This window comes from Labrus mixtus, unplaced genomic scaffold (assembly GCF_963584025.1).
Source record: "Labrus mixtus unplaced genomic scaffold, fLabMix1.1 SCAFFOLD_68, whole genome shotgun sequence".
Lineage (NCBI taxonomy): Eukaryota > Metazoa > Chordata > Actinopteri > Labriformes > Labridae > Labrus > Labrus mixtus.
The window spans coordinates 257,501-272,500 of NW_026870340.1; the positions used below are offsets into that span (position 1 = coordinate 257,501).

General features: G+C 42.1%; 12 non-coding genes and 4 pseudogenes across 12 annotated transcripts; all 16 read right to left on the reverse strand.

Annotated features, from left to right (window-relative positions):
• Positions 1-4,620: 4,620 nt before the first annotated feature.
• Positions 4,621-4,739, reverse strand: LOC132969201 (5S ribosomal RNA). Its single transcript, XR_009671493.1, has one exon. It is a non-coding gene; the product is annotated as a 5S ribosomal RNA (ribosomal RNA).
• A 123-nt stretch (positions 4,740-4,862) lies between these two features.
• Positions 4,863-4,981, reverse strand: LOC132969234 (5S ribosomal RNA). The gene has a single exon (XR_009671524.1). It is a non-coding gene; the product is annotated as a 5S ribosomal RNA (ribosomal RNA).
• A 121-nt stretch (positions 4,982-5,102) lies between these two features.
• LOC132969542 (5S ribosomal RNA) lies at positions 5,103-5,221 on the reverse strand. The gene has a single exon (XR_009671744.1). It is a non-coding gene; the product is annotated as a 5S ribosomal RNA (ribosomal RNA).
• A 122-nt stretch (positions 5,222-5,343) lies between these two features.
• LOC132969227 (5S ribosomal RNA) lies at positions 5,344-5,462 on the reverse strand. Its single transcript, XR_009671518.1, has one exon. It is a non-coding gene; the product is annotated as a 5S ribosomal RNA (ribosomal RNA).
• Positions 5,463-5,583: 121 nt separating this feature from the next.
• Positions 5,584-5,702, reverse strand: LOC132969195 (5S ribosomal RNA). Its single transcript, XR_009671487.1, has one exon. It is a non-coding gene; the product is annotated as a 5S ribosomal RNA (ribosomal RNA).
• A 122-nt stretch (positions 5,703-5,824) lies between these two features.
• LOC132969603 (5S ribosomal RNA) lies at positions 5,825-5,943 on the reverse strand (annotated as a pseudogene).
• A 123-nt stretch (positions 5,944-6,066) lies between these two features.
• LOC132969297 (5S ribosomal RNA) lies at positions 6,067-6,185 on the reverse strand. The gene has a single exon (XR_009671585.1). It is a non-coding gene; the product is annotated as a 5S ribosomal RNA (ribosomal RNA).
• Positions 6,186-6,539: 354 nt separating this feature from the next.
• LOC132969149 (5S ribosomal RNA) lies at positions 6,540-6,658 on the reverse strand. The gene has a single exon (XR_009671463.1). It is a non-coding gene; the product is annotated as a 5S ribosomal RNA (ribosomal RNA).
• Positions 6,659-6,781: 123 nt separating this feature from the next.
• LOC132969649 (5S ribosomal RNA) lies at positions 6,782-6,890 on the reverse strand (annotated as a pseudogene).
• Positions 6,891-7,011: 121 nt separating this feature from the next.
• LOC132969191 (5S ribosomal RNA) lies at positions 7,012-7,130 on the reverse strand. The gene has a single exon (XR_009671483.1). It is a non-coding gene; the product is annotated as a 5S ribosomal RNA (ribosomal RNA).
• A 123-nt stretch (positions 7,131-7,253) lies between these two features.
• Positions 7,254-7,362, reverse strand: LOC132969108 (5S ribosomal RNA; annotated as a pseudogene).
• A 122-nt stretch (positions 7,363-7,484) lies between these two features.
• On the reverse strand, positions 7,485-7,593 carry LOC132969075 (5S ribosomal RNA; annotated as a pseudogene).
• A 122-nt stretch (positions 7,594-7,715) lies between these two features.
• LOC132969259 (5S ribosomal RNA) lies at positions 7,716-7,834 on the reverse strand. The gene has a single exon (XR_009671548.1). It is a non-coding gene; the product is annotated as a 5S ribosomal RNA (ribosomal RNA).
• A 122-nt stretch (positions 7,835-7,956) lies between these two features.
• On the reverse strand, positions 7,957-8,075 carry LOC132969271 (5S ribosomal RNA). The gene has a single exon (XR_009671559.1). It is a non-coding gene; the product is annotated as a 5S ribosomal RNA (ribosomal RNA).
• Positions 8,076-14,351: 6,276 nt separating this feature from the next.
• LOC132969352 (5S ribosomal RNA) lies at positions 14,352-14,470 on the reverse strand. The gene has a single exon (XR_009671636.1). It is a non-coding gene; the product is annotated as a 5S ribosomal RNA (ribosomal RNA).
• Positions 14,471-14,591: 121 nt separating this feature from the next.
• LOC132969402 (5S ribosomal RNA) lies at positions 14,592-14,710 on the reverse strand. Its single transcript, XR_009671683.1, has one exon. It is a non-coding gene; the product is annotated as a 5S ribosomal RNA (ribosomal RNA).
• Positions 14,711-15,000: the final 290 nt, after the last annotated feature.

Genomic DNA, 15,000 nt, shown 5'->3' on the forward strand with positions numbered 1-15,000 from the left:
AAATGAATCCGGGTTATTGATCTGGTACAGGTTGTCCTCGTTGTAGAGTCCAAAACTGCACAGATATTGTTTGAAGTGGTTTTTCCAAACTACGTTCCGGTTCTGGTCCATAAATTTGCCTATCAATTTGACTCTTAGTGCTACTTTTTTTGTAAGTAAATCAATCAAAGCTAGCCCCCCCTGATCTTTAGCCCCTATTATTGTTTTGTGAGCTATACTCGCTGCTTTGTTTTTCCAAATAAAGTCCCTAATGGTCTTTGAAATCTCCTTAAAGGCCCAGTCCGGAAGCGTACAAGTACTCAGCGCATGATTCACTTTGGACAACACGAGAGCATTTGTTACGGCTACCCTTCCTCTCAACAATAGACCCCTCGCTTTCCACAAATTCAATGTTTTTTTAATTTTACCCACCACCTCTTTCCATGTTACATCATCACATTCATTCTCATTTTTCCCCATATTCACTCCCAACACTTTTCTTCTCTCACACACCGTTTTAAATCCCCACTTATTAACTAGATTGGATTCCTTACCTAGTAACATAATTTCTGACTTATTTTCATTTACTTTTGCCCCAGATGCTCTTTCATAAGTTTGTACATGTTTTAATATCAATTCTATATCCTCCTCTCCTTTTACCATTATATTCACGTCATCTGCATACTGTATTATTTTTACGTTTTCCTTACCTATACCTTTTATGTTTACGTCTTCCGATATCAGTGCTGCCAGCGGCTCTGCTACCAAGCTGTACAACAGCGCTGACATCGGACATCCTTGTCTCACTGACCTTGATATTTTAAAAGAATCAGTTAGTTCCCCGTTACATTTTATCTTGCTTTCCGCTCCTGTATACAACATATTTATCCATTCTCTCATTCTCTCCCCGAATCCAAACTTCTCTAACACCTTCCCCATGAACCCGTGATCTACTCTGTCAAAAGCTTTATTTAAATCAATCCCTAGCCATATTCCCCCCTCCCCTTCCATATCCCTGACCGTCTGTTTTATTGAAATGATTGAGTCTGCTATGTCTCTGTTTGGTATACTGTATGATTGTGTTTGTTCTATGATTGTTCCTATTACCTCCCTGATTCTATTGGCTATTGTTTTCGCTATGATTTTGTAGTCTGTGTTGAGTAGGCTGATTGGTCTGTAGTTGTCCAGATTTTTATTGTCCCCCTTGTTTTTGTAAAAAATAGTAACCACCCCTTCCCCTAAACTTTTTGGTATATGTTTCACTTTTTCCATATATTTACTCAATTTGTTCACCAAGGGCACCAGCTGCTCTTTGAAAGCTTGGTAGAATTCCGCAGTTAGGCCATCGCTCCCAGGACTTTTGTTTTTGTTTAACCCCTCTAAAGCACTTCTGATTTCTCCCTCTGTAAACTCACAATCACACCACATTTTATCGTCCTCGCTTAGTTTTTTCTTTAAGGCACCCAAAGCTCTGTTCACACTCACGCTATCACACTCCTGTCTCGAAAACAGGCTTTCATAATAGCCCTTTACTATTTCTAAAATTCCCTTTTTATCTGTCACACTTTTACCTGCTTCATTTAATAATTCGTTTATTTCTGTTCTTTTTTGTTTTTGTTTTTCCAGACCTAAAAAAAAGGCTGTACTCCTCTCCCCCTCATACATATATTGTATTTTACTCCTAATGGCTGCACCCCTACTCTTTTTAAGTTCAATCACTCCCAACTGTTCTTTTAAATGTATGTATTTTTCGACATCTACATTATCTACACTGTCAAGCGATGCTATTTCCTCACTTAGTTGTTTTCTCAAATTCTCTTCCTTTCTATTTTCTCTCCACTTTTTCTCTTTACTATAATTGATACACTTTTTTTTAATTCTGACTTTTACACTATCCCACCACACATTCATATCTTCACTCTCATTCCACTCATATCCCACATCATTCAACAATCTTTCCATACTTTTCACAAACATTCCATCATCCAGCAAGCTTGCATTAAAGCACCATATCCCTCCTTTACGTACATTCGTTTCTTTTCTAAACGTGATTTCTATTCCAGCGTGATCGCTCCACATATTAGTTTTATATTCAACTTCTTTAATCCACCTCACTACCTCGCATGTCACCAAAGCATAATCTATTCTAGATTGTTTTAATCTATTCAGTACAATTTGTCTCCTGGAGAACACCCTCTCCCATGGATGTAGCAATCTCCAAATATCAATGCATTGTTTCGTTATCATTATATCTTTAAGTGTCCCCCTGCTCACATCCCCCTTAAACACATTATTTTTTGACACATCGGTGGGTGTCATCGCCACATTAAAGTCACCGATTATTATACAATTCCTTTCCCACCATTTGCTTATTGCAATGAAGAATGTTTTCCTTTCTTTTTCTCCATTCGGTGCATATATATTTATGATTCTTATATTTTTCGTTTCATACACACAGTCTATTACTATTATTCTTCCTTCTTTGTCTCCATAAACCAAATTTACCCCTGTTACCCGACCCGTTTTGACTAAAACCGCCACTCCTCTCGCCCTCGACGTGCCATTGGAGCAGAAAATATGGCCCACAAAGTCTTTTTTTATGTCTTCCACCAGGGAATCATCCCACCTGGTCTCCTGCAGGCACAAAACGTCATTCTGCAAGGAAAGAATCGCATGTCTTTTTTCTTTGTTCCTTAGTCCATTCACGTTTATCGAAAATAAATTAAAGGCCATTATCATAAAAATAAAAACAAAAAAAACGGATTTACAGGGGTTATTGTCAGTCATTATTTGTCCTTACATTTCAATTTTTTCACCAACTTTTTTCGTTGTCCAAGACTTAGTCTTTTTTGCGCACTCGCCAGTTCACTCACATCCATTTGGCTGTCCGTTTCATTGGGACTGGTGCTTTTACCCGTATTATTTAGCGTGATTTTTCTCCCTCCCGCCTGTCCAACACCACTCTCAGGCATCTCCCTCCCCTCTGTGCTCATGCTTACCCCCGGGTCTTCTGCCACGTCCCTTCCGTCTCCTTTTTTCCCTCTCTCGCTCGTTTTTCGCTGCTTCTGCTGTCCTCCCTCTCCAGCCAGCTCCGGCGTCTCCAGCTCGCACTCTGACGCCCGTTCTCCTCCGCTCTCTCCGCTCTGCTCCATTTCTCCGTCACTGTTCTCGTCTTCTCTGATCTCCTTCCTGCTTGCTCCGATCACCTCCTTCTCCTCCGCCTCCTCCTCGTACACCTCCTCCGCCTCGTCTTCATCCTCGTACACCTCCTCCACCTCGTTCTTGCTTTCCTCTCCGTTCTCACACTCACATTCATTTTCTCTTTTTTTACAGTTTGTGCATTTTGTGCTGTTCGCGCTGCACTCTCGCGCAAAGTGTCCCTGCACCCCACAGTTGTGGCACATAAATTCTGGACACTCTCTCAGGATGTGTCCCGGCTGGATGCACATCCTGCACACTTTTTGTTGTCTATCATGTATTACTTTAAAGTATTCGTTCCCCATCACAGTGTTAAACTTTGTGGAGTAAGGGAGTGACTGTACCTGGTCATTAAATCTGACCCGGACAAACCTCGTTCCGTCAGCTATCATTGTTCCAGGCCACATTCTGCGTTTTATTGGTGATGTCGGTTTCACTCCCCATCCCGTCAGCTTCCAAACTATTTCTTCATCGGTGATATACGCTGGCAGGTTTAAAAAAGACACCACCAGCTCATCATTATTTAGTTCTCTCGCCACGACTCTGGTCTCTCCGATTTTAAATCCATCCAGCAGCCTTTCCTTTCCTTTAATGTTGCTCACCGTCACCTCCAGTTTTTCAGGTCCCAGGGTTCTGCACGCCAGCAGGCCCCCACAGATCATTTTTATGTTGCTCATGACGTGATTTAGAGGAACTTTGTCTCCCACCATTTCAATGTTTAGTGTTAGTTTTCTCTCAAAAGACACTTTTGCTTCCTCTTTTTCTGCTCTCTCGCCACCTCTCCCATTCTCTGCATGCGGAGAAATCAGCCCGCCGCTCCTCTCTCTTCCTCTCTCTCCGTCATCCATTCCGTTCCCTGTTTCATTTGCCGTTTTCATCCGTCCTTTTTGTCCGTCGTTCTGCTCGTTGTCGTTTAATCCATTCCTTTGTTTCAGTGCCATGTTTGTTTGTTCACGTTGTTGTCCGTTCTCTTTTCCTTTTTCCATCTCTCCAGTCCGTGGTCCTGTCATCTTTGTGATCCGTCCGTGTGAGTTTGCTCGCGACATACGAGCAAACATTCACAAAAAACAAAAATTCTTCACAAAATTGTGGAAAAAAAACAGGAAAAAAAGGTGAAAAGAAAAACGATCCCCCTAACAGTCAGTGACTGCTGGGGGACATTCACTCACAATCTGAGGTATTTAAATAAATCCAAAGCGCATCCAAAAAACAAACAAATTAGTCCAGCTGTCCTGCTCAGTACTGACACGTCAGCTCTCCTTCAGCACCACACAAACTCTGACAGCAAAAGGGGCGTGTTAAGGGTGGTATGGCCGTAAGCCGTTATTGTGTGCAGAAAGGGGCCTTTTAAAGATGTCATGCCCTTGATTCTGGCTGAATTTTTGGACATGTGAATATGTCTCTATATGATAAAAAAAAAACATATGATCAAAAAAATGAAAAAGCTTACAGCACCTGGTATTCCCAGGCGGTCTCCCATCCAAGTACTAACCAGGCCCGACCCTGCTTAGCTTCCGAGATCGGACGAGATCGGGCGTGTTCAGGGTGGTATGGCCGTAAGCCATTGTTGTATGCAGAAAGGGGCCTTTTAAAGATGTCATGCCCTTGATTCTGGCTGAATCTTTGGACATGTGAATATGTCTCTATATGATAAAAAAAAACACATATGATCAAAAAAATGAAAAAACTTACAGCACCTGGTATTCCCAGGCGGTCTCCCATCCAAGTACTAACCAGGCCCTACCCTGCTTAGTTTCTGAGATCGGACGAGATCAGGCGTGTTCAGGGTGGTATGGCCGTAAGCCATTATTGTGTGCAGAGAGGGGCCTTTTAAAGAAGTCATGCCCTTGATTCTGGCTGAATTTTTGGACATGTGAATATGTCTCTATATGATAAAAAAAACACATGATCAAAAAAAATGAAAAAGCTTACAGCACCTGGTATTCCCAGGCGGTCTCCCATCCAAGTACTAACCAGGCCCGACCCTGCTTAGCTTCCGAGATCGGACGAGATCGGGCATGTTCAGGGTGGTATGGCCGTAAGCCATTATTGTGTGCAGAAAGGGGCCTTTTAAAGATGTCATGCCCTTGATTCTGGCTGAATTTTTGGACATGTGAATATGTCTCTATATGATAAAAAAAAACATATGATCAAACAAAATGAAAAAGCTTACAGCACCTGGTATTCCCAGGCGGTCTCCCATCAAAGTACTAACCAGGCCCGACCCTGCTTAGCTTCTGAGATCAGACGAGATCGGGCGTGTTCAGGGTGGTATGGCCGTAAGCCATTATTGTGTGCAGAAAGGGGCCTTTTAAAGATGTCATGCCCTTGATTCTGCCTGAATTTTTGGACATGTGAATATGTCTCTATATGATAAAAAAAAACATATGATCAAAAAAATGAAAAAGCTTACAGCACCTGGTATTCCCAGGCGGTCTCCCATCCAAGTACTAACCAGGCCCGACCCTGCATAGCTTCCGAGATCGGACGAGATCGGGCGTGTTCAGGGTGGTATGGCCGTAAGCCATTATTGTGTGCAGAAAGGGGCCTTTTAAAGATGTCATGCCCTTGATTCTGGCTAAATTTTTGGACATGTGAATATGTCTCTATATGATAAAAAAAAAACATATGATCAAAAAAATGAAAAAGCTTACAGCGGCTGATATTCCCAGGCGGTCTCCCATCCAAGTACTAACCAGGCACGACCCTACTTAGTTTCCGAGATTGGACGAGATCGGGCGTGTTAAGGGTGGTATGGCCGTAAGCTGTTATTGTGTGCAGAAAGGGGCCTTTTAAAGATGTCATGCCCTTGATTCTGGCTGAATTTTTGGACATGTGAATATGTCTCTATATGATAAAAAAAAAAACATATGATCAAAAAAATGAAAAAGCTTACAGCACCTGGTATTCCCAGGCGGTCTCCCATCCAAGTACTAACCAGGCCCGACCCTGCTTAGCTTCCGAGATCGGACGAGATCAGGCGTGTTCAGGGTTGTATGGCCGTAAGCTGTTGTTGTGTGCAGAAAGGGGCCTTTTAAAGATCTCACGCCCTTGATTCTGGCTGAATTTTTGGACATGTGAATATGTCTCTATATGATAAAAAAAGAACATATGATCAAAAAAAATGAAAAAGCTTACAGCACCTGGTATTCCCAGGCGGTCTCCCATCCAAGTACTAACCAGGCCAGACGCTGCTTAGCTTCCGAGATCGGACAAGTTCAGGGTGGTATGTCCTTAAGCCATTATTGTGTGCAGAAAGGGGCCTTTTAAAGATGTCATGCCCTTGATTCTGGCTGAATTTTTGGACATGTGAATATGTCTCTATATGATAAAAAAAAACCATATGATCAAAAAAATGAAAAAACTTACAGCACCTGGTATTCCCAGGCGGTCTCCCATCCAAGTACTAACCAGGCCCTACCCTGCTTAGCTTCCGAGATCGGACGAGATCAGGCGTGTTCAGGGTGGTATGGCCATAAGTCATTATTGTGTGCAGACAGGGGCCTTTTAAAGATGTCATGCCCTTGATTCTGGCTGAATTTCTGGACATGTGAATATGTCTCTATATGATAAAAAAAAAAACATATGATCAAAAAAATGAAAAAGCTTAGAACACCTGGTATTCCCAGGCGGTGTCCCATCCAAGTACTAACCAGGCCCGACCCTGCTTAGCTTCCGAGATCGGGCGTGTTTAGGGTGGTATGGCCGTAAGCCATTATTGTGTGCAGAAAGGGGCCTTTTAAAGATGTCATGCCCTTGATTCTGGCTGAATTTTTGGACATGTGAATATGTCTCTATATGATAAAAAAAAACACATGATCAAAAAAATGAAAAAGCTTACAGCACCTGGTATTCCCAGGCGGTCTCCCATTCAAGTACTAACCAGGCCCGACCCTGCTTAGCTTCCGAGATCGGACGAGATCGGGCGTGTTCAGGGTGGTATGGCCGTAAGTCATTATTGTGTGCAGTAAGGGGCCTTTTAAATATGTCATGCCCTTGATTCTGGCTGAATTTCTGGACATGTGAATATGTCTCTATATGATAAAAAAAAAAACATATGATCAAAAAAATGAAAAAGCTTACAGCACCTGGTATTCCCAGGCGGTCTCCCATCCAAGTCCTAACCAGGCCCCACCATGCTTACCTTCCGAGATCGGACGAGTTCAGGGTTGTATGGCCGTAAGCCATTATTGTGTGCAGAAAGGGGCCTTTTAAAGATGTCATGCCCTTGATTCTGGCTGAATTTTTGGACATGTGAATATGTCTCTATATGATAAAAAAAAAACATATGATCAAAAAAATGAAAAACCTTAAAGCACCTGGTATTCCCAGTTGGTCTCCCATCCAAGTACTAACCAGGCACGACCCTGCTTAGCTTCCGAGATCGGGCGTGTTAAGGGTGGTATGGCCGTAAGTCATTAGTGTGTGCAGAAAGGGGCCTTTTAAAGATGTCATGCCCTTGATTCTGGCTGAATTTTTGGACATGTGAATATGTCTCTATATGATAAAAAAAAAACATATGATCAAAAAAATGAAAAAGCTTACAGCACCTGGTATTCCCAGGCGGTCTCCCATCCAAGTACTATCCAGGCCCGACCCTGCTTAGCTTCCGAGATCGGACGAGATCGGGCGTGTTCAGGGTGGTATGGCCGTAAGCCATTATTGTGTGCAGACAGGGGCCTTTTAAACATGTCATGCCCTTGATTCTGCCTGAATTTTTGGACATGTGAATATGTCTCTATATGATAAAAAAAAAACATATGATCAAAAAAATGAAAAAGCTTACAGCACCTGGTATTCCCAGGCGGTCTCCCATCCAAGTACTATCCAGGCCCGACCCTGCTTAGCTTCCGAGATCGGACGAGATCGGGCGTGTTCAGGGTGGTATGGCCGTAAGCCATTATTGTGTGCAGACAGGGGCCTTTTAAACATGTCATGCCCTTGATTCTGCCTGAATTTTTGGACATGTGAATATGTCTCTATATGATAAAAAAAAAAAACATATGATCAAAAAAATGAAAAAGCTTACAGCACATGGTATTCCCAGGCGGTCTCCCATCCAAGTACTAACCAGGTCCGATCCTGCATAGCTTCTGAGATCAGACGAGATCGGGCGTGTTTTTTTTTTTTTTTTTATCTTTTATTATCAAAATTACAAAAACATTTATAATTCTTTCACATCATTTACAACAAATGCTATTACAATACATACACCCTCTAAATTAAACCTCCCCTCTGACGCAAACGGCACCCTAAAAACAATAAAAACATAGCATCAGAAAAAAAACTCAAACCACCCCTGATACCCCCAACTCATGACAACTCTTCTGAGTCCCTCCCCCAAAGCAAACACCCCTCTGAAAACAAACCACAAAAACATAGAAAAACCCCACAGTATTCTCAAAAAACCACTGAGAAAAAAAAAACCCAAATCAAATCACCCATTTTCCCCATGACCAAAAAAGAAGCCCTCGTACCAAAAAAACCAAAAACAAAATAATTTAGACATCCCACATAATTCCCTCCTCGTTTACTCTACACACATTCGCACCTTCCACAAACATTCTCACAAACTCACTCTCATTCGCTATGTACAACAATTTAAGATGTGCTTTCCATTCATTCACAAACATTCTCCACACATTCATTTTCTTACTTTCATACAGTGCATAATTCCTTCTGTTAAAAACCGCTTTTCTTGCAAAAGCCAAAATTATATTCATTACATTGTGATTTTTTTGTTTTGTTCCCACCCCCAACAACACCGACAATTCCCACCCCCTTTCATTCCAACACTCATTCTTACTGCATTTCCCCAACATTTCTCTTATTTTTCCCCAAAAATAAACCAATTCCCCACACGTAACAAACAAATGTATTAAATCCTCATCCGTACTTTCACATACACAACACTTTCTTTCATACCTCTCCTTATGGATCTGATGCAGGACGATGCAGGTGAAGATCCTCCTGTGCCTCAGTTTGAAATCTAGGTCAAATATTGCATGTGGTGTATGCGGAATGTTAATGTTCTTCCATATCATGTTGCTTGTTATGTCCGGGTATGTGTCTGTCCATTTTACTTCGGATGTGGGTTTCTGTATTCTATGTGTGATTGCGCACCTATACCAAATTTTTGTAGTGACATCTGTAATGTTGTGTTTCTTCTCCCCTAGGCACAGGGAGATCCCCCCCACATCGTCCTGCATCACTCCCTCCTTCTCTTTGATTAATTTTTCCCATTCGCTCGACAAAGACAATTTTACATTTGCAAACACTCTCTCAATCACATCCTTTCTGCACACACACCCTTTATTTTTTAAACCCCTCACCACCATTTGTAAATCAAAATCCCCCCTACAGTTCAGTAAATCCCTTATTCTAATATATCCCGCTTTCGACATAGCTTCACACTTAATTACCCTCTCCCCATTTTTAAAATACGGGCTCGAGAGGAAGGGCAGTCGTAGCACTGACCCTCTCGTTCCGCACTCTGGTACAGTCCAGGATGAAACCTGATACCACGCACTGAGTACTTCCTGGAAAAACCGTGGCAAGTGTTTAAATGAATCCGGGTTATTGATCTGGTACAGGTTGTCCTCGTTGTAGAGTCCAAAACTGCACAGATATTGTTTGAAGTGGTTTTTCCAAACTACGTTCCGGTTCTGGTCCATAAATTTGCCTATCAATTTGACTCTTAGTGCTACTTTTTTTGTAAGTAAATCAATCAAAGCTAGCCCCCCCTGATCTTTAGCCCCTATTATTGTTTTGTGAGCTATACTCACTGCTTTGTTTTTCCAAATAAAGTCCCTAATGGTCTTTGAAATCTCCTTAAAGGCCCAGTCCGGAAGCGTACAAGTACTCAGCGCATGATTCACTTTGGACAACACGAGAGCATTTGTTACGGCTACCCTTCCTCTCAACAATAGACCCCTCGCTTTCCACAAATTCAATGTTTTTTTAATTTTACCCACCACCTCTTTCCATGTTACATCATCACATTCATTCTCATTTTTCCCCATATTCACTCCCAACACTTTTCTTCTCTCACACACCGTTTTAAATCCCCACTTATTAACTAGATTGGATTCCTTACCTAGTAACATAATTTCTGACTTATTTTCATTTACTTTTGCCCCAGATGCTCTTTCATAAGTTTGTACATGTTTTAATATCAATTCTATATCCTCCTCTCCTTTTACCATTATATTCACGTCATCTGCATACTGTATTATTTTTACGTTTTCCTTACCTATACCTTTTATGTTTACGTCTTCCGATATCAGTGCTGCCAGCGGCTCTGCTACCAAGCTGTACAACAGCGCTGACATCGGACATCCTTGTCTCACTGACCTTGATATTTTAAAAGAATCAGTTAGTTCCCCGTTACATTTTATCTTGCTTTCCGCTCCTGTATACAACATATTTATCCATTCTCTCATTCTCTCCCCGAATCCAAACTTCTCTAACACCTTCCCCATGAACCCGTGATCTACTCTGTCAAAAGCTTTATTTAAATCAATCCCTAGCCATATTCCCCCCTCCCCTTCCATATCCCTGACCGTCTGTTTTATTGAAATGATTGAGTCTGCTATGTCTCTGTTTGGTATACTGTATGATTGTGTTTGTTCTATGATTGTTCCTATTACCTCCCTGATTCTATTGGCTATTGTTTTCGCTATGATTTTGTAGTCTGTGTTGAGTAGGCTGATTGGTCTGTAGTTGTCCAGATTTTTATTGTCCCCCTTGTTTTTGTAAAAAATAGTAACCACCCCTTCCCCTAAACTTTTTGGTATATGTTTCACTTTTTCCATATATTTACTCAATTTGTTCACCAAGGGCACCAGCTGCTCTTTGAAAGCTTGGTAGAATTCCGCAGTTAGGCCATCGCTCCCAGGACTTTTGTTTTTGTTTAACCCCTCTAAAGCACTTCTGATTTCTCCCTCTGTAAACTCACAATCACACCACATTTTATCGTCCTCGCTTAGTTTTTTCTTTAAGGCACCCAAAGCTCTGTTCACACTCACGCTATCACACTCCTGTCTCGAAAACAGGCTTTCATAATAGCCCTTTACTATTTCTAAAATTCCCTTTTTATCTGTCACACTTTTACCTGCTTCATTTAATAAGTCGTTTATTTCTGTTCTTTTTTGTTTTTGTTTTTCCAGACCTAAAAAAAAGGCTGTACTCCTCTCCCCCTCATACATATATTGTATTTTACTCCTAATGGCTGCACCCCTACTCTTTTTAAGTTCAATCACTCCCAACTGTTCTTTTAAATGTATGTATTTTTCGACATCTACATTATCTACACTGTCAAGCGATGCTATTTCCTCACTTAGTTGTTTTCTCAAATTCTCTTCCTTTCTATTTTCTCTCCACTTTTTCTCTTTACTATAATTGATACACTTTTTTTTAATTCTGACTTTTACACTATCCCACCACACATTCATATCTTCACTCTCATTCCACTCATATCCCACATCATTCAACAATCTTTCCATACTTTTCACAAACATTCCATCATCCAGCAAGCTTGCATTAAAGCACCATATCCCTCCTTTACGTACATTCGTTTCTTTTCTAAACGTGATTTCTATTCCAGCGTGATCGCTCCACATATTAGTTTTATATTCAACTTCTTTAATCCACCTCACTACCTCGCATGTCACCAAAGCATAATCTATTCTAGATTGTTTTAATCTATTCAGTACAATTTGTCTCCTGGAGAACACCCTCTCCCATGGATGTAGCAATCTCCAAATATCAATGCATTGTTTCGTTATCATTATATCTTTAAGTGTCCCCCTGCTCACATCCCCCTTAAACACATTATTTTTTGACACATCGGTGGGTGTCATCGCCACATTAAAGTCACCGATTATTATACAATTCCTTTCCCACCATTTGCTTATTGCAATGAAGAATGTTTTCCTTTCTTTTTCTCCATTCGGTGCATATATATTTATGATTCTTATATTTTTCGTTTCATACACACAGTCTATTACTATTATTCTTCCTTCTTTGTCTCCATAAACCAAATTTACCCCTGTTACCCGACCCGTTTTGACTAAAACCGCCACTCCTCTCGCCCTCGACGTGCCATTGGAGCAGAAAATATGGCCCACAAAGTCTTTTTTTATGTCTTCCACCAGGGAATCATCCCACCTGGTCTCCTGCAGGCACAAAACGTCATTCTGCAAGGAAAGAATCGCATGTCTTTTTTCTTTGTTCCTTAGTCCATTCACGTTTATCGAAAATAAATTAAAGGCCATTATCATAAAAATAAAAACAAAGAAAACGGATTTACAGGGGTTATTGTCAGTCATTATTTGTCCTTACATTTCAATTTTTTCACCAACTTTTTACGTTGTCCAAGACTTAGTCTTTTTTGCGCACTCGCCAGTTCACTCACATCCATTTCGCTGTCCGTTTCATTGGGACTGGTGCTTTTACCCGTATTATTTAGCGTGATTTTTCTCCCTCCCGCCTGTCCAACACCACTCTCAGGCATCTCCCTCCCCTCTGTGCTCATGCTTACCCCCGGGTCTTCTGCCACGTCCCTTCCGTCTCCTTTTTTCCCTCTCTCGCTCGTTTTTCGCTGCTTCTGCTGTCCTCCCTCTCCAGCCAGCTCCGGCGTCTCCAGCTCGCACTCTGACGCCCGTTCTCCTCCGCTCTCTCTGCTCTGCTCCATTTCTCCGTCACTGTTCTCGTCTTCTCTGATCTCCTTCCTGCTTGCTCCGATCACCTCCTTCTCCTCCGCCTCCTCCTCGTACACCTCCTCCGCCTCGTCTTCATCCTCGTACACCTCCTCCACCTCGTTCTTGCTTTCCTCTCCGTTCTCACACTCACATTCATTTTCTCTTTTTTTACAGTTTGTGCATTTTGTGCTGTTCGCGCTGCACTCTCGCGCAAAGTGTCCCTGCACCCCACAGTTGTGGCACATAAATTCTGGACACTCTCTCAGGATGTGTCCCGGCTGGATGCACATCCTGCACACTTTTTGTTGTCTATCATGTATTACTCTAAAGTATTCGTTCCCCATCACAGTGTTAAACTTTGTGGAGTAAGGGAGTGACTGTACCTGGTCATTAAATCTGACCCGGACAAACCTCGTTCCGTCAGCTATCATTGTTCCAGGCCACATTCTGCGTTTTATTGGTGATGTCGGTTTCACTCCCCATCCCGTCAGCTTCCAAACTATTTCTTCATCTGTGATATACGCTGGCAGGTTTAAAAAAGACACCACCAGCTCATCATTATTTAGTTCTCTCGCCACGACTCTGGTCTCTCCGATTTTAAATCCATCCAGCAGCCTTTCCTTTCCTTTAATGTTGCTCACCGTCACCTCCAGTTTTTCAGGTCCCAGGGTTCTGCACGCCAGCAGGCCCCCACAGATCATTTTTATGTTGCTCATGACGTGATTTAGAGGAACTTTGTCTCCCACCATTTCAATGTTTAGTGTTAGTTTTCTCTCAAAAGACACTTTTGCTTCCTCTTTTTCTGCTCTCTCGCCACCTCTCCCATTCTCTGCATGCGGAGCAATCAGCCCGCCGCTCCTCTCTCTTCCTCTCTCTCCGTCATCCATTCCGTTCCCTGTTTCATTTGCCGTTTTCCTTTTTGTCCGTCGTTCTTCTCGTTGTCGTTTAATCCATTCCTTTGTTTCAGTGCCATGTTTGTTTGTTCACGTTGTTGTCCGTTCTCTTTTCCTTTTTCCATCTCTCCAGTCCGTGGTCCTGTCATCTTTGTGATCCGTCCGTGTGAGTTTGCTCGCGACATACGAGCAAACATTCACAAAAAACAAAAATTCTTCACAAAATTGTGGAAAAAAAACAGGAAAAAAAGTGAAAAGAAAAACGATCCCCCTAACAGTCAGTGACTGCTGGGGGACATTCACTCACAATCTGAGGTATTTAAATAAATCCAAAGCGCATCCAAAAAACAAACAAATTAGTCCAGCTGTCCTGCTCAGTACTGACACGTCAGCTCTCCTTCAGCACCACACATACTCTGACAGCAAAAGGGGCGTGTTCAGGGTGGTATGGCCGTAAGCCATTATTGTGTGCAGACAGGGGCCTTTTAAAGATGTCATGCCCTTGATTCTGGCTGAATTTTTGGACATGTGAATATGTCTCTATATGATAAAAAAAACATATGATCAAAAAAAATGAAAAAGCTTACAGCACCTGGTATTCCCAGGCGGTCTCCCATCCAAGTACTAACCAGGACTGACCCTGCTTAGCTTCCGAGATCAGAAGAGATCGGGCGTGTTCAGGGTGGTATGGCCGTAAGCCATTATTGTATGCAGAAAGGGGCCTTTTAAAGATGTCATGCCCTTGATTCTGGCTGAATTTTTGGACATGTGAATATGTCTCTATATGATAAAAAAAAACATATGATCAAAAAAATGAAAAAACTTACAGCACCTGGTATTCCCAGGCGGTCTCCCATCCAAGTACTAACCAGGCCCTACCCTGCTTAACCTCCGAGATCGGACGAGATGAGGCGTGTTCAGGGTGGTATGGCCGTAAGCTGTTATTGTGTGCAGACAGGGGCCTGTTAAAGATCTCATGCCCTTGATTCTGGCTGAATTTTTGGACATGTGAATATGTCTCTATATGATAAAAAAAGAACATATGATCAAAAAAAATGAAAAAGCTTACAGCACCTGGTATTCCCAGGCGGTCTCCCATCCAAGTACTAACCAGGCCAGACGCTGCTTAGCTTCCGAGATCGGACAAGTTCAGGGTGGTATGTCCTTAAGCCATTATTGTGTGCAGAAAGGGGCCTTTTAAAGATGTCATGCCCTTGATTCTGGCTGAA